Source organism: Hesperophylax consimilis, chromosome 4 (genome assembly GCF_061612785.1).
Source record: "Hesperophylax consimilis isolate HC1 chromosome 4, BYU_Hcon_1.0, whole genome shotgun sequence".
In the NCBI taxonomy this organism is placed as follows: domain Eukaryota; kingdom Metazoa; phylum Arthropoda; class Insecta; order Trichoptera; family Limnephilidae; genus Hesperophylax; species Hesperophylax consimilis.
The window spans coordinates 14,122,127-14,145,328 of record NC_142839.1 but is presented as its reverse complement, the minus strand read 5'-3'; the positions used below and the strand labels follow the sequence as shown (position 1 = coordinate 14,145,328).

The following is a 23,202-nucleotide window of genomic DNA, read 5'->3' as shown; positions in this document are numbered from 1 at the left end:
GTTTTGCTTTAATTAACATTTCGACCAAAATCGGAGGCAATTATTTCAGAAAAAAAATACGGAAGCTCTTGTTCGCTTCTAGTTTAATTTACCATTTTTAATTGCTTGGATTCGATTCATTTAAGATTCTAGCTAATTTGAATTAATTTGATGAATTCTGAAGCTAGGCGTGACGTATTCAGAAGTTGCATTGAACCGAGCAGCCTTTGGTAGAACCTGATTGTATCGATGACGTCAGCGTCAATAACAACGTTATAATATAGGTACCTTATCAAGACCTCGTTGACCTTATCAAGAAACATCGTTTTGAAAGTCAATGTGAAATGTGAACAAACTCAAGCGATGTGACCTGGAGAAATGTTCTTAGATCTGAGGAAAAAAGGATAAACAGACTTTTTTCGGTCATTTGAGGTTTCGTGACAATGTTTTATGGTTGAATACTTTCTACTTAACTAATATTAAAAAAGTTTAATGCATTGAAAATAACGTAACCACACAGGGAGTACTTATTTACTAAATAACGTAACTACACAGGGACTACTTATTTAATGAATAATGAAAATAACGTAACTAAACAGGGAGTACTTATTTACTGAATAATGAAAATAACGTAATTACACAGGGAGTACTTATTTACTGAACAATGAAAATAACGTAACTACACAGGGAGTACTTATTTACTAAATAATGTAACTACACAGGGAGTACTTATTTACTAAATAACGTAACTACACAGGGAGTACTTATTTACTGAATAATGAATCCCATTGAAAAAAATTACGATGTCGAATCTGATTACATTAAGTCATAAACATGGTTAATTGTACAATGCATTAAAAAATAAATGTGAAACCGCACAAGAGTCCCAACTGCTCCCAATAGTCTGGAGCCAGTGAGACTACAATTGAGGTATGTTTTGAAACTGAAGGTGGGGAAGGTAAGAAGATGAGGAAGAGGAAAGTGGAGAGGTACCTGTCTATTCAGATCTGATCACCAAAGCCATTTTAAGCAATATTTCGATTTTGAATGGTGGTCTTACACCAGGACGATACGGAGAGAATCTTCCATTCTGGAACGTGCCACAAATATACTATATATTATTTTAAATGAGTAATTTGTGATGTATCATATATTATGTACCATAATCGTATTTATTAGTGACACGAAGCTCTATCTCGTATATACAGCCGTTTAAGAGACACAGTTGGGCATATTAACATTCCAATCTTTATTTGAATTTATCTCAAAACTATGTTCTTGTAGGTAGGCCCCTGTGATACTAAATCCCCGCTTTACATTTCGAAGTGGACCCATTTTCTGCACATAGTAATCGAAATATGTTCTATGATGGGACTGAGTTTTAAATTTAGAATATCTACGAGCTATAAAAAAATTGCACTATACACTGGAATAAATTGGTCAGCATTCCTTCACTACCTATGTTAGGGAGGTCGTGCGTGTTATTAATGAATCTAAGTAAGGATGAGAAATAAATAATACAATCGTTATTTTTCTAATGCCGGATGTGAGCGTGCTCAGGCGGTATTGCCAGCTGCCGGTGTCTGCCTCAAATTTAATGAATTTAGGTATAAATACAGAATAATATTAAAAAAAAACATTTGCAAGGTGGTTCGAGTAGTTTGATTTACATAAGTAGCATAATTAACGTATAATTTCGCTATCAAAATAATCTTTTAAAAAGAGAATATATCATTGAAGAAGAAGATAATTCTAACAAATCTAAAAAAAACGTCAAACGAACTGGATCGACATATGACTTTAATAATTAAGTATCAATGGTCGAGTGATTAAGACGCCGTCCCGGAAAGACAAGAGATCCTGGGATCGATTCCTAGTTGTCACCGTTATCTTTTTTATTTTCTTTGTCTTGTTCTGTTTCATGTTTCGTTCAGATTTGTTAGTATTTATTATCTTCTTCAATAATACATTAAATTCATGGGTATAACCTTTAAAAGTTAAATAAAAGTTGTTAATACAATAAAAAAATAATATATAATTAAAAGTAAAATATACAGGGTGATAATGGATGTACTTGACTTACTTTAACCAGTGATTCCCGACACTATTAGGAGCTCAGTCTAGTAACCGACCAACTCCTCGACCCGATCCGGAATGTCCAATACCGACTGAATTTTTATGTTTAAAGTTGAAAAAAAAAACATCGGAATTCAAAATTTCATTTTATATTTTTTACTCCAAATATTTTCACGAATTACTGGTTAAAATAAGTCAAGTACGCCCCTTAACACCCTGTATAAATAAAATAAAAAACTGGCCTGGGAATACTTCAGTTAGATAATTTAATGCCTTCTTATTTTTGCAGTTTTCAAAAAATATTATTGCTGAGTTATTACTATTGCTAAGACAAATGAGTATTGCTTATTTATTAAAATCCTGTTAAAAACGGGATTGGGGGCCGTTTCCTACTAAACTTTTTGTACATTCATAATATAACGGAAGACGTGTTCATGCACCTTCTTTTGTCCTGATAATATATAATGACGAAATGCGATTATTTTATTAAAATTTTTACAAAAACTTGTTACAAGACATTCGTGTTTTACTGAAAGTTTATTAGAAAACCTGTCAATGCATTCATTAAAAGCCTGCAATCCCTTTTTAACCGGATTACGATCAATCTGAAGAAATGCTTAATAAATTAACAATATTTAATATCAATAAATTTTATCCGTGTGCGAATCATAAGGTTCCTTAAGTGCGCTCATCAGGGCCAAAATTTATTATGTTTAAATAAAGTTTTTTTGTTGACAATCTCTTTGAAGACTTGCCTCGACCCACACGTGTTGTGTTTTATACCAAACTAATAGAAAGTAAATTAGACAGTTACAAAAATGTTGCATATGGCATCTTTTCCTTATTGGACTTTTACAAAAATGTTGAATAAGGCATTTTTTCCGTATTGGACGGTTCCAAAAATGTTGAATATGGCATCTTTTTCTTTTTGCACAGTTACAAAAATGTTGAATATGGAATCTTTTCCTTATTGCACTGTTACAAAAATGTTGAATATGGCATCTTTTCCTTATTGGACACTTACAAAAATGTTGAATATGTCATGTTTTCCTTATTGGATTGTTACAAAAATGTTAAATATGGCACCTTTCTTATTTTTCGACCATTAAATTGCTGTTTAAATGTTCTATAACTCATGGTAGATGTCACCTAAAAGTTGACAAAGCTGTCCAAACATTTTGGATGTCTAGGCCCAAACATACTTTTCGATAGATTTTTATTCTACGTACAATTTTCTGCTCTTAATGTTGACATTCTATTAAATATTTTATTCCTTAACAGTATTTTCTCCTTGATCGATTATTATTTATTACTTACTATAATTGTAGGATTTATGGCAAATATTGTCAATTTTATTTATAAATGCCTAATTACATTTTTGGTAATTATTCGGGATCGCTATCCAAATAATACTTGCTTAACACGATTTTTTATAAATAAAACTTTTCTCTTAATTCACCTTAATTACTATAAATAGTAACCTTCTTCATTTGCTAAATTTTTAATTTTGACATCCTAATTTTCAATTAAGTAAAATGAAAATTCGCTTTCGTTGTATATGGGATGACAGCTATTTAAAATTTCTGTCCATGACATTTTCTTATGTTGGTATTCCTGATACTATACGAGTGGCTAGAAGAGACGTTAAAACCATTTAATCCTCACATATTAGGTAGGTACTATTTTGACGAAACTCTCAAAATAAAAAAGTAAAATAAAAGAATAAGTTTAAAAAAATAAGATTATGTTTGACAAGGTTAGGTTATGTTAAATAAAATAATAATAATACCTAAATAAATAATTTATGTATATTAGATAGGCACTATTACGGAACTCTCTCAACGGAAAATAAATAATAATAAATTATATTCAAGTCGGCTATGATCTAGCCACTCGTGTAGAGTCAGGAATACCACCATAAGAAAATATCATGAACATGGATTATTGTAAACGGCTGTCATTCCATACAACGAAAGCGATTTTTCAATTTATATGATTAAAATTTAGAATTTTATAATTAAAAAGAACCCTAATGCAGATAGTAGTAGCCTTTTATAGTAATTAAGAGGAATCAAAAGGATTTATTTAGAAAAAACGATACACGAGAGAAGTAGGTACACATTTCAAATTAAAAAAATATTAATAAATAAAACGATTTTGCTACCTACTCGATTGTCTGATATGATTTATATTTTTCAGTTCCAGTTTTGAAAATAAAAAGTTATTCAAATTGGATAATATTACCAATTAAGCAGGAACGTAATTTCAAATCACGCATGCACCCATGTACCGACAATCGAAATTAGTATGTTTGATAATTTATCTTATTTTGTGTTTCCCCGTACCAGCCTCCAATCAATAAACAAACCCAAAATTTTTCCAGAAAAATTTTCCCGATAAATTTGGGCAAGTTGAAAAAACTAGATGATCTTAAAAAGGTATTTTATCGTTGGTTCAATAACACCAAGAAGAGTTTGATTTTTTAGCTGGGTTGGTGTAGGTACTTACTGACACATACGACATGTTTTTATCCTTGAGGGCATAGGAATACAAGCAATTATAAATAATAAAACTACAGCCGATATCCATTAAAACTTTATGGTCAATATTGTTTCGTTGACCATGTGGAAGTCAATAATTGTTAACCCGTGAGTAATAACATCACAATGACGCCATTGGGACGTTGGAAGTGATACAGTTTGCCTCGAAACGCTGCTAAACGGACTTCTACACTCAATTCACTCGTTAATAATATTTACGACTACTTAAATTATACCTGTGATAATCAAAACGTATTTAATAAACATATTGAGTATCTTCGTAACAATCACGATATATATGTATATATCACTGGAATCAAATAACCTATTTTGTTTATAACTCCCCCCTAACTGGTCATTTTTATTTGAATATATTAAATTATAAATGTTCAGCTTGTAACTTAAATACAAATATTTTTTGTTTTTTTTTACATATATTGATTTCATTTCAGTCCGCCAAAGCGATCGAAATATGACGGGGTACGCGTGACGTCATACATACCTTGGTTTTTCGGTCAACGGTAAGGTCAATCCCACTCGGGTTGGTATGAAAATAATTTTTTAAACCGCAGAGTGAATGCGAGTACCTATACACAGCGCAATCTGACACAAAACTGTCCGCATTCTTAATGCACACCGCCGAACAACCCGTGAGGTAGAGGCTTAAGTGCTGTCAGAACCCGGCGACCACTGTCCGACAGGTCGTTTGAGTGTCTCACGATTTTAATCAACTTATTAATTCTACATGTAAATTCAAAAAATAAAAGTGTATTTTCAGAAGCAGCGTTTGTTGATCCATATGAAAAATATGTGAAAAAATCGATTTTTATTGAAAAAAAAAAGTTTTTTTTAAAAGTGTGTTGAAAATCAGGTGAATCCGGATGGCAACTACATACATGGTGTCCGGGGGTAAAGTGCGCTAACTTCGGGAGTTAATTCTACACAATGAAGTAAAAAAGCTGAACGACTTTTTTCAAAATTCTAATGTTTATTTTCCCATAGAAGAATATTTATTAATCCATACAAACAATTCAACTTTTTTTTACCTTAACAGTGAAATTTCTAAAATTGTTTTTTTTCTTTTTTTCTTGCAATATCGTGTAGAATTCCCCTCCCTCCCATTTTACGTACTTTTACCCCCGGACATCCTGTATAATAATGTGGCACGCTAAGTCGAACGCGTAAATCACTTTCTTGAATAAGTTAGGTAGGTATGTATTATGTACCATACTTGAACTGACGAAATCACAAACATAAACATAATGATTTCTGATGGCTAACATTTCCGTGTACATAAAACGCAATTAGGTATATTATATATATACGTAGGTATATCATAAAATGTACACTTACTTTTATTTCAAGCTGCGTCGTCGTGCAGAGTTAGAATCAATTTGATTATAAAATTTATAATCTCGCAAATCTCCCTACCCACAAATATACTTATTGAATTATATATTATAACGCTTTTCTTCTTACTGTATTATGCAAATTAGTTTATTTAAATTTTTATTTTCATTATTATTACACCCTCGACAGTTTATCAATGAAATCAAAACCTTTTCACAACACGTAAATCTACCGTATCTGTAAATGTGTTAAAACTGGTTTTCGTTTATTTTATAATGCTTTGTTTCGGTAGTTTTTGAGAAGCTAATCATACCAATTTACTTTAAAGTAACTTAAGATACACGTAAGATAAAAAAATCATAGTTGCATAGCATAATTCGTTATTATAAATTACGAAAATACATAGGCAAATTAGTTTTGGAAATATTTCTTATAGAGAAACCACTGAATATATTATACACACTAGAAATAAATGCCTTTCGTGTAGATTCGAATATAAACCAATGTGTTGAGCTCATTTAGCACGTGCTCTGTCTCTCTTTCATTTGCCAGGTATCTTCCCAACCCATTTGAATTTCATAATGATGATGAAATATATATGTTTTAAATCCTTTGTTATTTTTTAATGTTATTATTATGTAAATTTCAATACGTTACTTCTTTTGATGTTAAAGGGTAAATAAATAAACTTAAATTTGTTTTAGAAATTAAGGCCAGATTTGCCAGACTTTTGGAACACGAAACACGCCCACATTCCATTTCTTGTTTTCTTTTTGTTCTATGAGAGAAACATTTACACACATAACATTAAGGAATGTCAATGTGGTATGCACTGGCTATAGCTGCTGCCGCCTTTGGACCACCAGTGGAAGTTGAAAAACCTTACTCGGTGTATTTATAGAACCTCGTTCGCTACTCGCTAGTCGGTACCTTCCACTGAGTGTTCCGCTCTTATACTCAGGGCCGTACGCTGGAAACTTCTTGTCAGGGCCGCATGCTTCCACTGAGCTTTGCACATTTCCACTCAGGGATGCACAAATGCATAAGCTTCTGTAAAACATGCATGGTATGTACTTTTATACAAATCGGTGAATGGCTCAATGGATGCACCTGACTCAACAAGGCTGATAAGTGATACCTTCCGAGTACTAAATCGTAACACAAGACTTCCATAGTTGTTCTTTGCAATTCTTTAAAAAAATCATCCATAAATAAATTCAGTTCTGTTGATATTTTCATTTATACTTTACTAGAATTTAAACCAGCAAATTCTAACACGTTTTTTCGACAATATAATAAAAATATGTTAGTTATTTACTTTTTTATTTTAACGTTGATTTTTGTTATTTACTATTGGCAGTTATAGTGAAAACTTTTCTCTTCTCTTTTCTCTATATTTGAAGTATCTACATAAATTCTATTTTTTTCCGTTTTATTTTTATATTTTATCTTATTATAATAGTTTATACTTCAAATGTAGATAATTTGAATTGCATATTATCCCATTCACGTAGCTGGGATTAAACTACTATTATGTTAATTTTAATGCACTTTGTTTTATGTGTAAACCCTGAGGGTGTAAACAAATATATAAAAAAATAAATAATTCCACTCAGCACCATTTAATCGAAAGGGTGGCTAGAGGATTGATTGAAGGCGAAGCTTCTATAGATCTGTTCTGTGTTCTGTTCGAACTACCTTGGGTTCGTAGATTTAATTATTTTTTTCAATTTTCTATTCGAGTGTGTAAATTAAAACCCTCTGTATTATAGACATGTATAACATTTAAATCGTGAATAAAATTATTTAGAGTAAATAAAATAAAATTAACTTATATTTTCAGAATTTAAAAAAAAATAATAATAATAAAAATGATATAAGAAGTATTTTTTACTTTCATGTTGTGCAGTCATCATGTAAATACTGACTGTTTTTTTTTTTTTTATTATTTATTGAGTTAGTTTATACATTTGAATATAAACTAATATAAACAAGATCATATTTCATTTTGTAATTTTACATATTTTTACAATAAATATAACATTTCTTTTTAAATACATTCATTCTTCCTTCATTCTTCAGACTTTCAGGCATTTCATCATACATTTTTAGTCCTTTGTACATTAGGCAGTTCTGTGATTTTGTTTTTTTTCATATGTGGCAATCTAATCCTATTTACATTTCTGGTTTCGTAATTATGAACATCTCTATTAAAAACAATTTCATCCTTAAAATATTTTCGCATTTGGTTGTTCATGATTTTATGTACAAAAATTAACACATTAAATAATAGTCTCTTTTTTATAGAAATCCAATTTAGCTGTTCTCTCATTTGATCTATGCTTGCGTATTTTCCTTTTCCTAGTATACATCTCATAGCTCTATTCTGTATAACATCTAGCTTGTTCAAGTTTCCTTCATTGGCCAAATACAACATAGTAGAGCAATAATCTAAATGTGGAGCAACTATAGTTTTATAAATCAGCTCTGTAGTGTTTCCATTTAGTTTATTTCTTAATCTTCTAAGAAAATTAACTTTTTTAGATACCTTCTTTAGCACATATTCAAAATTTGCTGCGAAAGTTAGTTTTGAATCTAGTATCACACCCAGGTACTTAATTTCATTTACTTTTTCAATTTTTTCGCCATTAATTGTCAATTTTAACTCTGTGTTATGCGTTTTGTTGCCTATTTCCATATATTTTGTTTTTTTGACATTCAGTTTTAATTTGTTTAATTTCAGCCATTTCGCTATATTTTGTAGGTCTTCATTTAATTTATTGATTGCATCTATGTATTCTTCACATGAAATATAGATTAATGTATCGTCTGCAAATAATCTAATTTTGCAATGTTTTATGGTTTTAATTATATCATTAATGTAAATAATGAATAGAATTGGACCTAATACCGACCCTTGTGGAACACCGAGGTTGTTTTCTATCGGTTCTGATTCTGAGCTTTCCACTTTTGTTACCTGTTTTCTTTCATGGAGATATTCTTTGAAAAGATTTAGAGCTACTTCAGAAAGACCTATATCTTCTAATTTTTCCAAAAGTTTTTTCCTTTCTATCGTTTCAAATGCTCTTTTAAAATCTAAAAATGTTGCAATGGTGATTTTTTTATTATCTGTTTCTTTCTTCCATGTATTAATCACAATGTTTATTGCAGCTTCACAAGAGTTATTATTACGGAATCCTGATTGTTCGTCACATAATATATGATGTTTTTCCAAATACTCAACGAGTTGTTTCTTTATTACAATTTCTAGTACCTGTTCGTATTTTGGTAACATATTTATAGGTCTAAATTCTTCACATTTTCTGGTATTAACAACTTTCGGAATCGGGATCACAATAGATGTTTTCCATGTGTTTGGAAATTTTCCACTTCTTAACGATTCATTTATTATGTTCAGTAGATGAGGTCCTATCACTGGCATTGCATCCCTTAAAACTGTAAAGCTTATTCCATCTGGACTCTCTTTTGATTTGGTGCTGTTTAGAATCTGTAAAAGATATGTTTCATCAATCTCTTTAAACACAAGTTTTTCTCGGTTTAGGGGAACATTTCTCACGCGGTTGTCTTCCTTCAGTATTGGTATACTCTGATGTAATTCCGTTATGCTGTTTACAAAATATTTGTTGAAGCAGTTCTGTATGCTACCCTGTATCTGATGTGGAAATTCAATGTCATGTTTCATCCCTTTATCTTCAGTTTGCATTAATCCTTTTATGGTTTTCCACATTTTTTTAGTGTCTCCTTTTTCACAGATAATTTTATTTTTGAAGTAATCGTTCTTACAAACTTTCAGTTGTTTTGAGTATTTATTTCTTGCATTTTTGAATGCTTTCCAGTCTTGTGAGTTTCTTGAGATTTTTGCAATTTTGTACAGTCTATCTCTTTCATATTGTATTGATTGTAGTTCTATGTTATACCATTTATTTTTTCCTCTTATTTTAGTAGTTTGGATTGGTATTAACTGATCGATTACTTCTTGAAGGTTATTTATTAATGATTTAGCCTTTTCATTAAATTCCATTTGATGAAGTTCATTCATATCACCCAGAAGTTCAATTAACCTTTCACTGTTATATTTTTTATAATTTCTGTATTTTATTACTTTGCTGGTTTTCGTATTAGTTCTTTTTGCGTTATCTGTAATGTGGATAAGGTTATGGTCGGTTATTTTTGGCTCATCTAGAACTTTTACATTCAAATCTAATCTGTTGGATATGACAAGGTCAATTAACGTCCTGGATTTATCCGTTATTCGTGTCTCACTTTTAACAAGTTGTTTCATTCCCGATGCTTGGATAATTTTTTTAAGTCTTTTAGTATATGTATCATTCAAATTTTTGAAATTTATATTAAAGTCACCAGTTAGGATATTATCTTCTTCCTCTTCTAGGTTTTGGGTGCACCAGTTCTCTATAAATGATAAAAAATCTTTTGTACTTGCATTTGGAGAATGGTAAATTACTCCGTATACTCCTTTCTTATATCCAGAAGTTATCCTGATCGCTAGTATCCAGCAGTTCTTTTCGTATTTTGTGTTAGAAATAACTTCAAATATTATGTCTTTTTTGATAATTATTATTGCTCCCCCTGTGTGTCTACTGTAGGAATCACAGCGTATTGTTGAATATCCTTGAAAAGTAACTTCGCTGTCTTCAATATCGCATGTTATGTGAGTCTCGCTTAACATTACAAGTGCAGGATCATTTCGTTCAATCAGTATCTGGATTTCTTCATTATGTGCTATCAGACTCTGAATATTTAAGTATATAATTCCTTGCAGTTGGTTGCTTTTTATAAAAAATTTACCTTTTTCTTCTCCAATTCCAATTTCCTTTTGTATACTGGACATTCGAAGCTCCACGCTGGATGATTTGAGTCTAGGTTTATCTTCAACTTGTTTTTAGTATTAATACAATTATTACACTTTTCTGTTCCTCTAATAGCCTTGCATTCTTCACTTTTATGACCACCTGTACATTTAGGGCATACAAAGGAGTCTTTTTTACATTCGCTCCCTTTATGGTTGAACCCGTAGCATTTATAGCAGCGCTTAATGTCAAATGCATCAAATACTCTGACCCTTTCCCATCCAATATTTATTTTTTGCATTTGCAACATTATTCCATGTGTTTGTGTATCTACTTCCAAATATATTATATATTCTTCTCCTGTTTTTAATTTCTTGTTTTTTATTACAGTTACTTCCATTTTTTGTGGTTCTTCTGGAAACTCGTTCTGAATTTTTATGTTCTGAACGATTTCTTTTTCATCCATTTTATGTGTTACTCCAACGACTTTTATTGATGGGAATCTTTTATTTGGGATCTTCGTTGTATATTTTTCACAGAACTTTATTTTTATGTCTTCCTGTAGTTTTTCAATATGCTGACTATTTCTACATGTAACAATTATTTTACCATCCTTTGCATTTTTTATTCCCATCACTCCTGTTTCAATTGGATCAATTTGTTTTTTAATATCCTCTTCGGTTTTCTCCGTGGTCTGCTCTTCTTTCGGAGTGATAATAATTTTTTTCCCCAAATTTTGGTATTGCTTATTGTTACCCGTAATTTCCTTAAGTATTCTATTTTCTCCAGAAATATCGGCCATTTTTGCTGCCATTTCGCTTATTAACCCCAAAATTGCAATTGTTTTCGGGGTTAATTTATTAATTTGTTCTTTGTTTAGTTTTGTCGAAATGTCATTAATGCAATTTTGTAGAATTAGAACTGCATCTGTGGCTTTATCAATAAAACTTTTAGGATCCATCTTGAGTTACTTTATTTATTTCACTATTCACGGCAAAAATCAAGTTTTATGTCCGTTTATCTCAGATCACCTGTCTATTTTAATGTTTTTCTGTGGTTTTCTTCTGTCAAAACTTTTAATGTAAACTTTAAAGATATATTGCACCTTGTTTACTCAAGGCAACGAAAAACCAATTATTTGAATACATTCATTGTTAATCGAACCAGTTTCTGTTTTAGCTGAGTTTTTTCCTTAAGTCGTGTCGTATGACTCAATATTCAAAATCATGAGTGACTCAATACTCAATGCAGTATCGAAATGCCTATGGAAAAAATCAGCCGAATGTTAAAGATGACATAAAAGCACCGACATAAATATACCTTCATTGTATCGACGCATAATATTTTTTAATCCGTTACAAAACCTGTAGACCGCTGAATTGTTGACATTTGGCGGAATGTATATAACTTTTATGGGTGACACCTGTCAACTTCACTCCACCAACGAAATGCGGGTATACTAAGATTAATGCTTGTAGATTATTTCGTAATGCTCTAAATCTATGTCACAGTTTCTTTACATGTTTAAAACAAAACTAAACATTTATGTGAGAATATTTAGGGAGTAAAGTGTGATAAATTGGATTATTTCGTCTGACTGGTTTTGTGCGTTTCCCTTCTGGTATGTACAAATCTGATTCGCACAATTTCATTGTTCGTGAAGTAGGTATAAACTTTCTGGCGTATTAACTTTCATTCTTTCAAACGGTGCGCAGCGACACATCACGAAGGGATGTTTCTGCCCATGCAAATAAATCATTTTAAAATACCACGTAAATATTACATATAATCGTTATACTCTTCGGAACTCAGAATCAGTATCTTAATCAACAAGACGACCTACTTAGTGTAAGCCCCTATCGATGAGAGCCTTGCTAATTTGCTTTCACAAGATTGGCAAAGATGTGGCATTGGAGGCAGAGTACAGGATATTCGCGAAGTAGATTTATCTTGAACCCTTAAATGCATACTGTTGCAAAACGGCAACATACCGTTCAAACCACCTTTAACTCTTTGGTGTGTTTGGTGCATGCCGTTTTAGAATTATCAAGTTCACGGTAATATATTTTATCGAGTGGCATCACCTTTTTTTTCTTTCGCGAATGTCAAATGTCACTTTTTCGTTGAAGATTGAAGATTCTCGAAAATTGGTTGGAGGTTAGAATTACAGTTTGGTTTTGTTGTTATTATTTTGATTTTCTTAGGTAAGTAGATACAATAATACAATACTTATATGTAATAACTCGTATTTTTCCGGTAAACTTATTAGTTTTGAGAAATTTTTTTAGGTTTTTTTTTTCATACGTAAATTGTTGTAAATCTGCACAAATTTTTTTTTAAATCAAATATCATTAAAAAATTACAAAAAAAAAAAAATTCTTTATATTTCCTTGTAAATAATGATGTAAATATCTACAAAATATTTTTTTTTTTAAATTAATAAATCATGCATTTAAGGGTTAATGCACTCCTTATATTGGTCGTAAGCATTGCGGTGCTATGGAAAAAAGGTATTTGTTTTATAATAATTGGCAAATAGGAAAAACTATAAAACGATGTTAAAGGCGAAGTGAAATCACAACTGTCGATTAATCTTTACTAATAATCAGTTAACATTATGAATAACTAACACTATGCGTCGGATAAATTGAAGTTTTTCCCATAATTTCATTTGATAAGAATTAATAATATTGTTGTTTATGTAAAAAAATATTTGTGTAAGGTACAAAATAATTTATTTCTTGATTTTAAAATTACGAACGCTTGCAAGAAACAACTGAAAAAATATCATTTTATGGCTAAGATTTATTTGTCATCGTTTCCCTTGAATATCTTTTTTTCCCAATTCATAAAATAAACTGCTTTTGCACATCGACCTAGACTTCGCTTGACAAGCATTTTTTTTACTATTACCTATATTCGTGGTGATATAAGACACACTAATGGACATATTTGGCTTGTGTGTTGATGGCTTCATCCGTCGGAGGTGTGCGATGCAACGAATGAGCTAAACAGGTGGCAAGCAATAGTTATTAATAATAATGGTAATGTCCAAATTTTTTATTAGTTTTATAAATGATTTCATTGATAGTTGAGAATGTGTGTTGTGATCTGTGTGAACCGTCTGGACGAAGCTATTGAAAGAGGTTTTGTGATCAAGGTTTACAGAACGAACCACCCTATGCCAGCGGATCTTTATTAACCCAGGAGCTGTACTTGTTATCTGAAATAAATAACAAAACTTAAGAGATATTTCGATGAAATTGAGTTTTGGGCTTGCTTGGTGTGCCGGAAGCAGTAATGGTATGCACAATTTTTTTTATTTCCTAAATTTCTGGCAGAAATTTCCTTAGATTTCAGAATGGGTTTTTGTGAAGTATTCTCGATTGCTCAGTACTGCATTCTCCATAATAATTTTTCGAATCCACGAGAAGGGGGGGTCATACATTTCTGGCCTATTGGTATCCTTTAATACAGGGTTTTCCAATAAGAGGTGTTATTTTGATAATCATTCGTAAAAGATCAATGGTTTTGTTGCTCGTGTGGCACGTAGCGACGTCTTGTTGAAAGTAAACGTTGTCCAGATCAATACCATTCAATTCCGGCCATAAAAATCATTAATCATCTCTCGATAGCGCAATCCATTCACCGTAACGGTTGCTCCAGCCTCATTTTCGAAAAAGTAAGGTCCACTGACTCCGCCGGACCATAAACCGCACCAAACAGTCATACGTTGAGGATAAAAAGGCTTTTCAACAATAACTCTTGGGTTTTCCGAGTCCCAGATGCGACAATTTTGCTTGTTGACGAAGCCACCGATGCGGAAATAGGCCTCATTACTCAAGATGATTTGCATTTGATTCACTCAAGTGAATTTTAATAATTTCAATGCGTTGTTGAAGCGTGTATTGTTCCATTTTTAATAATGGCGTAGTTTCTACTTGTCAAATGTCAAAAATGACAGCTTCAAAAGTAACATCTACTGAAATAGCGGGCTATTCAAAATAACACCTTTTATTGGAAAACCCTATACATAGTTAAGAAAATTGGTGAAAATGTATCAAAGCTTTGCGGTCTTGGTGTCGATTGGTCTGGTTGTATGCGAATTAATTAGTAAATCATATTTCTATGATCTACCCATCTGTTTAGTACATAAATATAATGAAGTGTAAAATTAATTACAACAGTAACTTTATTTTATCACATCCTGACTAACCTTGGCTACACACACCTGGAACCGTCGGAAATAAATTGTTTTATTTACTTACTTTTTAACTCCACTTCAATTTCCTTGATGGACAAGGTTCCCCCACTCTTTTCTTCTGCGGTTATGTGCTGCGTGTATAGCTGCGGATACCTACGAACTGGACACCACTGTCTCAGTCACTACAGCGCATATTTGTGACCTTACTCTGTTCCTCTTGGCTTTCTTTGCCAGAGACTATGAGTTTTTCAGAAGTCCTCAGTTCACCAAGCAACGTGTCCAAAGTATCTAATAATTAATATACGTTGTATAGGCAGATAGTTTAAAGCCTATTGTGGAACTCTTCAAGAATGGCCAGATTTGTGCATCTGACTGTCCATAGAATCCTGAGAATTTTCATTGGCACCACATTTGTTGGAAGTCCGTCCGCTTTCTTTCGCTGAATCTGTCCATTTTTCCACTTTAATTCTACTTTTTTATAATATCACACCACCAAATGTCCGCTTTCTACGAAAATACAAGTTTCTAAAAAATGTTTTGTACTTTACCGATCATTAAACTAAATAAAATTTTACTTAATTGACGCATCGAAAGTAAGATTAATTAGCGTTTACAAAATATGGCATAACCCTGTCCGGAATGCACCGCGCGAGTCATCGAACCGGACACCGCCGCTACAGTCATCTCCCTACCTCGCATTATACAGTATGTTTCTGTTACCCGCCAACTCCTGCACTATAATATCTTATTATGGTTATACTTGGGTACTTATTTACAGTTCATATCCCCGGTCGGTCGGACCTCATGCCATTTTTATGTGCAGAATGCAGCCTGTGTCCGGCCAAACGATCTCGCGCACGTTGCTGTTCTTAGTTGTTAAAGTTGTGATCAGTGTTGTATCGTTAAACCAGACGTATGGACGTAAATTAGTCGAAAGGATTAAACGAGACTTATTGTCGGAAAAGTGGACAGGTACTTTTTTTAATCATTTTGTCAATTGCTTTACAGTGTGAATCCTCAATGTTTAAACTTTTTTCAGATTTTTTTTTCTTCTTTCAGTAAGTTCATAGTTGAAAAATACGAACCAGATAATAAATAAGTTTTATATTTGTGACATTTAAACGAATCTTTTAAAACTCCATAGATATTGATGGAGTTTATATTAAGCGCTAAGAATAGATACGTTGACCTACAAAATCCAGACAGATGAAGATGTGCAGTTTCATAACGTCAGAGCTCAGATCTAGATTTTTTTGTGAATACCGTATAAGAGTCCCGCCAACATAGTGAAACTATGGCAACCCCATTTGGGGTATGTTGTGAGACTGAAGGTAGCGGAAAGGAGAAGGAGATGGCGAAGAGGATGGTGACCTGGCTATTCAGATCTGGTCACCAAATACGGCTGAATCCATTTCAAGCAACGTTTCAATTGTGAATGGTTTTCTTACACCAGGGCGATAATGAGAGTATATTCCACGTTGGAACGTGCGCAAACATACCTTATATTATTTTTATTGTAAAATAACACAAATCAGTAAAATGAAATTTACATGCGCGCGCCGGGATTTGAACTCGTCACCTCCGGATTGCTAGTCGAGAGCCTTACCCCTCGGCGATGGAGGCCGTCAATAAAATTTTTATCTAATTTCATGACGCCAGAGCTCCGAGAGATTTGTTCGCTTCAATAATAAGATTGCCTACTTTAGGTAATGTTAAGAATGTTTTTTTTCCATATGTTTGCTTATTTCGAAACTAACTAGAATGAGTTAACGTTTTTTTTTCTTTTGTACATTTATTGGGAAATTGTGTTGATTTACAAAAACAATTCCAAGAAAAATAACTTTCCACGCAATAAACACTTTGATAACGGTTTAACCCAATATTCAGCCAATTAAGTGGATTCCGACAGCGAATTTTTTATTCAAGGGATTCCCGATAAAAATACGCTGATCTAGTTACTTTATACATCAAAATCGACGGTTTTATACATATAGTCTTATATAAAAAAAAATTTAAAAATATCCTGCTTCATCAATTTAAAAATACTCACATGTTTTTAAGAACAAATTAGCACTAGAACCTTAAGGGTATGTTTACATTTGCGAACCGTACGCGGCGTTTCGCGCCATTTGCGATTGCTTCGTATCTTTCCCATAAGTTGAGGTTCAGTTCGGCAGTTCGGCTCGTGGATTTATACGTAGCATAATACAGTCACATGTTAAATCTTTTAACATTCCAGTTTTTTAAACCTCTTATAGGCATATAATTTTTTAAATACAATGCTATAAAGCTTTTCAATTCTCTACCTACTGACAATAGAAGCACGCAAACCAAAAGTTCCTTTAAAAGTATATTCATTGATTACCTACAATAAACATATCCATTAGGATTATTTCATAAAATATTTATATTTGTGCCTATTGTGTATATATACTCTTATGTATACTATATACTACATGTTTGTACATTTGACTTAAGTTTCATTTGTTTTTTTCTTATCATTTATCACTCTGCAGGCTTTTTGTCGAAATGAAATTAATTACGTCAATATTATTCTCGCTTCATCTTAATCTTCTACGTTCATACTTGAATTGTATACTTAAAAAAAATGACTATCAGATTTTAATTTATCCGTCATTTTTTTAATACTGTGCAAACAAAATACTGCATTGACCATTGCATTTTCAAGGTCACTTACAGACAGTATGTCACAAAATATTAAAACTACCCCTAGACCTTTTTATACTTTAATGTACCAGTGTGTATTTTAAATAATGAGGTATATAGATGGGTCAGATTTGGCGTTCGAAGTATGGGCCACGCATTTAGAAACATTGTCCGGTGTGAGATATCTCTAGAATTAGTCGGTTACAACGCTCGCCGGGCACAGGTCTCCTGCGACATGACTTATTCTTTTGCAACTCTTTCATTATTGTATATGCTATTCTGTTTTTCTTATTTTATTATTCTTATCTTATTTCTTTTTCTTACTGTACCAGCTGTTGCAGATGATTTCCATTCGTTTATATTTTGTTTTTTTAATTAACTTGTCTTGTACTTTTTAATTCTTATTTTCTGTTTTCTCTTCATATGTTTCTTTTTCCCTGTCAAGGTTAACACACTGTTTTTCTTTTTACAGACACTGTAAGCACTCTTATATATTTGTGTTTACTAATTATCTCTCTTACTTTACTTTGTTATCTTATTCAATACTTACTGTCCTCTTTACAGACCATGCAGATCTTATTTTTACACTTTTACTTTTTTTTTTTTACTTATTTACCGTTGCCCTTATGTGGCACTTTTTGGATTGATTATTGTTTTTCATTTTTCCTCTTATTTTCTCTTCTTTTTACATGTATTTTTTCCGGTTTTCTTTTCTTTTTTTTTAGTAACAGCAACGAGTTTACAGGCGAGAACTGAACTCCGTTGTCTGTTTTGTTTTGTTTATTTTTCCCATTAGGGGTTGGATAACGGGCCTCGTCCCCGCATGCACGACTGGAGCTTCTTATTATTCTTTCTTACCGGGGGACTCCGCCAATCACCTGCGCCACCCCTGATGAGCGTTGGTGGTCAGAGGGGTGACTGTGCGGGCTGGGGTAACCTCCACCCTGCCTCCGACCTCCTGACGCTTCTTTTCCCTAGGTTCTTTAGGGTTTTATCCCTCTTTTTCCAATACTTATCTTCAGGGCACCACCGGGTGGTCGGCTAAGGGGTGTGGAAGTCCTGACCTGCACCAGTCGCCCCAACCACCACCAATTTCTCAACAGGACTGCCAGTCGTGGTTCGGCGAAACTCCCCCGTCACTCTATTGTTTACTTTACTTTTATGTGTTTACAGGTACTGGAGTGTGGGTCCCCTCCACCAACTATCTGCCTGACACTTGAACTTAATTGTTTTGTTGTTTATTTTTCTGTGTTGTCCTTAGTTTAGTACTTGTAAGCGCTTGCATACCGCTTCATAACACCGTATGCGGGGACTTTGAAGGCCTAGCTTCATTTATATAAATTGTAGAGCCGTTTATTCAAAAAAATTAGATTCATGCGAGAGCTCCGAAGGGGTGACCATAAGTCACCTATACCGGGGTGGGACAGGGTGGGTGTACCTTCAAAAGGTCTCCTGCGATAACTTCAAAAAGGCCGACATGCAGGCTGAGATATTGTACAACTCGTTCTTGAAAATATAGGGAAAGCAATGGTAAAACCTTTCATCGGTAAGTAGAGTTTTACTATAGTCAGTAGTCGTGTAAATTGACTTTAATTGAATTGAGTCGTGGAGCATTTACGTGGCCACCGGTCACCTTCCACTCGTTCGTTGTGTTCGTTCGCGGTAGGAAGGATTCGGGCGACATCGACAGCCGCCACACCCCCCTTCCTACTTCCCGCACGGGTAAAATATTTCACAATAATATGGCCTTAATGTAAACTCTATTTAAATATAACTCAATTATGTATTTTAAATGCGTAATCTTCTCTGTAATATATTGCCATGTAATCATTTTATTGATACCATGAAAAAACAAATATGTAAATTACACTGTGAGTGTAAACGCAACAAACTGGTTTTTTTTTCAATGTAAAACTACTGTAGATATATTTTTTGAATGTGAAACCGCACAGGAGTCTTGACTGCTCCCAACTCTCTGGAACCAGTGTGACTATGGCATCCTCAATTCTGGTATGTTGTGAGGCTGAATTTAGGGCGGAGGGAAAGGATATGGGGAAGAGGAAAGCGGGAAGTATCTGGCTATTCAGATCTGGTCACCAAACACGGCCAAAGTCATTTCAAGCAACGTTTCAATTCTGAATAGTGGTCTTACACCAGGGCGATACTGAGAGTATGTTCCACTCTGGAACGTGCCACAAATGTAATTTATATTATTTTTAATGATTAAATTGTGAAATAAAAATAATTAAATTAAATTTACTTGCGCACGCCGGGTTTTCAACCCGCGACCTCGACCACAGTTAAAGTAGCTTAAATTCACTTACAATTATTACTAATAAGGGTTACTGTCATTAGTAATAATGACGGAACTTCCTCATATTTGTAATTGTAATTGTTAGGCGTAAATAAATAAACTGTCCTTTGAAATCCGGAATATTTGAAAATGCGTAAATAAGGAGCAGGGATAGAGATGTAGCGTATTTAAGGTATATAGATCACGCCAGTTCAGATCTAGTCAGTAAACAAATATAGTTAAAATAATTTCAAAGAATGTGTCGAGTATAATGCAAACTTGTCCGTAATCTTCATGCATGTAGTTTTACAGCGTTGCGAAACAGTTGAATTAATAAATCATCCGTCCTCCGTAATTACGTTCGTAGATTCTAGGCAATAAAACGAAGTAACTTCTGTTCTTTCAGACGTTTCTCAATCTCTTATTAAACAAGATTTTTTTACGTTTTGTTGTAATAACTTACAAGCATATGTGTTTTATGGGTTCGTCTGCAAAAAAACGTTCGGCCAAAATTGTCTAAAATACATTTTTCAAAGGTCAAAAGAACGCTGTTTTCGCGTAGAGAAGGATATATTTGTTTCATGAAGTACCTATTAGATATGCAAAATATTCCTTTTTGTTCTGAAGTTAGATGATACGATTCCATATATGAATTATTAAACCTTATGTATGTATCTACATATAAAACATTCTATGTTCTTTACGTAATATTATTTTCACAGCATCCTCATAAATTTATTTTGACAGTATTTTTCTTTTCAAAATACAAAATACTTTTAATCTATCTCCTCCATATTTAGGTATACACTTACATGTACAGTGATTTTTATAGATTTATACATTAGCAAAAGCATTATACATACTAGAGCACTCGATTTATATCGATTTCTTACCGAAAGTACTCGGGACAGAAGGGCTTAGATAAGCTTAAGCTTGGTTGCGAATGTGTGTAAGATTTTTTCAAATAAACGGAGTAATAAAAATTATCCACAATTATTTAGATTCAAAATATTGCTAGTTCCATTCGATTTTTTCGTAGAATATGCCTGTGGGTGCCACCGGCAAAGCAAACATCAAGCACATTATTTACCTACTTTAATTCTCAAGTATAATGGTCCATTAAAAGTTAAGTATACATTTAAAAATTCGCCTTTTCTATTTTGTACAGAAATTTCTCTAAATTTTAATGACAATAAAAAGGTTGAGAAGGGTCGCGAGCGTATCTTTGCTGGCAGATTTATCATTGAAAAATAAAATCTTGAGTAATCATTTGAATCATACGATATAATTATAAGAAGCTGAGTCCAAACCTAGAATACAGTTACTTGATAAATAAGCTAGTACACAAAATCACAATATACGATACGATTTTCTCTTCGCAGTCAAAGCTGTGATTAACTTTTTTCTCCAAATTGTATTAAATATTGTTATTGTTTCCTGTTTCAGAAAATTTGATCGGCAGTTTCTAGAAAAAGGTTAGTACCTCCTATTTACTTAAAATTAACAAAATTACCTAGGAATAAGTAAGTAATAATATTCTTCAATAAATATACAAATTAAATAACATAAAAACCTTGATGTATTTACATTTATATTCACCTACAAAAAATACATATGTATGTACGTAGGGTGGAAAGCAGCATTCTCTGAAATTTAGTTATAGCCCTCCTAAAAGTGGATATTGTAGAAGTCTATTTGTTCCAATACTCATTGATCTTTCATTCTCAGAACCATTCCTTTTGCCACGCTATGCCGTGATAGAGCATATGTATCCTAAAGGGCCATGGCGTGTGGTTATCGTAAATATTTCATTAGAGAATCAATGATACCTATAATTAAGATCACTAGGGCAGCTATTCAACTAGCTTTTAGGCTCAACGAGTTCATTTCATTTATATCTAGTGTGTTCATGATATTTTGTGGAGTTTCATTGGATCGTAAATATACCCAAAAAAGGTTTTGTTAATATTCTCCGGCATATTGTTGGAATAAAGTTCATAGACCAATAGCGTATTTCAGCTTGCTTCTAATGATTTCAGGGAACATGACCTCAATGCTTCCAGGTTGTTGAACTATTTATAATAAACCCTAGGAGTTTATAGACCAATAGCATATTTCAGCTTGCTTCTAATGATTCCAGGGAACATGACCTCAATACTTCCAGGTTGTCTACTATTTATAATAAGTTATAATAAACCCTAGAAGTTTATAGCAACCTCGAGCGAGCTGCAATTGGTACATACGTCGTACCTTTGCATATTATTTTTCCTCTTCTCAGGTAACACGGAACGAAATGTTTAATGAATGCGAAGCGAACAAATTAACAAAGGCATTGCTAACGTTCTCAACAATTAATTAAACGTCTAGGAAGAAAGCTCTGTGCTTTTTACCAATTAAAACGAATGCGTTCGGTTCTTATTTCTTTTTACTCGTTAGTTCTTAGTTCTTAGCGCAAAGTGATATAGAAGTGATTTAAAAATAGCTTAGCTGGGGTTGCGGTAAGTCCGTTGACGTCACATTTTAACAACTTTCAAGAAATAATCACCCTCTTGACATTTCTGTAGTTTGTGGGTCTGTGAGGTCGCAGTCGTATTAAAGATCTCGTTCCTTAAGTAAAATATTTTTTTATATAATGTAGGAACCCTATGAAATCTATTAAGTCTACCTGGAGAGGGAGAAAACTGCTTTATACAAAGTATTAAAGTATTTATAGGTATTCGTGGTACCTACAATGTGTGAAACTATGTACAGAGATCTTATACACTTGTGTACAAGTTTGGTATCTATTATTTTTGTATTATAAAACTAATCTTTGTGACGCCTCTCATGTTAGAGCCATTATTTTTATTATCACTAAAAACGGATTTTTTATTTCGGTTATAAAAATACGGTCAAACCTAGTTGTTAACCTTCTTTAAGTTTACTGAGCTAGGAATACCGTCGTAAAATACAAATATATACTTTAGTGGGTGGTTATATTCTATGATTTTTTAATTTGTTTTGCTATTTATTCATATTTTTGATGGAATGTTTCATGTATGTGAAAAATCATTAATTTTCCTCCACAATTACAACTTAATGACTAGATAGGATTTCAGTCTCATTAATAGTAATTACCAATAATGTATTTTTAGATGGGAAGAATACCTTATACATGGTGTCCAAAAAACACGAAGTACAAGCGGTAAACAGGTGATTCTAGAGAAGAATAAAAAATAAACTTTTTTCCCATGCAAGTATATTTAATTTTTTTTTTAATATTTT

At 32.7% G+C, this 23,202-nt stretch overlaps 2 protein-coding genes across 3 annotated transcripts in view; one reads left to right on the top strand and one right to left on the bottom strand.

Annotated features, from left to right (window-relative positions):
* Positions 1 to 23,202, bottom strand: part of LOC149424230 (mitochondrial import inner membrane translocase subunit Tim21) — a 586,526-nt gene that overhangs the window by 68,786 nt on the left and 494,538 nt on the right. The window lies entirely within an intron of this gene.
* Positions 1 to 23,202, top strand: part of LOC149424248 (ubiquitin-conjugating enzyme E2Q-like protein 1) — a 122,163-nt gene that overhangs the window by 51,791 nt on the left and 47,170 nt on the right. Inside the window, exon 2 of one of the 2 annotated variants that reach the window (XM_089651399.1) lies at positions 21,385 to 21,413. The exons of the other annotated variant lie outside the window; for it this stretch is intronic. The gene's annotated coding sequence lies outside the window, so the exon portion shown is untranslated. The remainder of the gene's footprint in view (positions 1 to 21,384; positions 21,414 to 23,202) is intronic. 2 annotated transcript variants of the gene reach the window in all.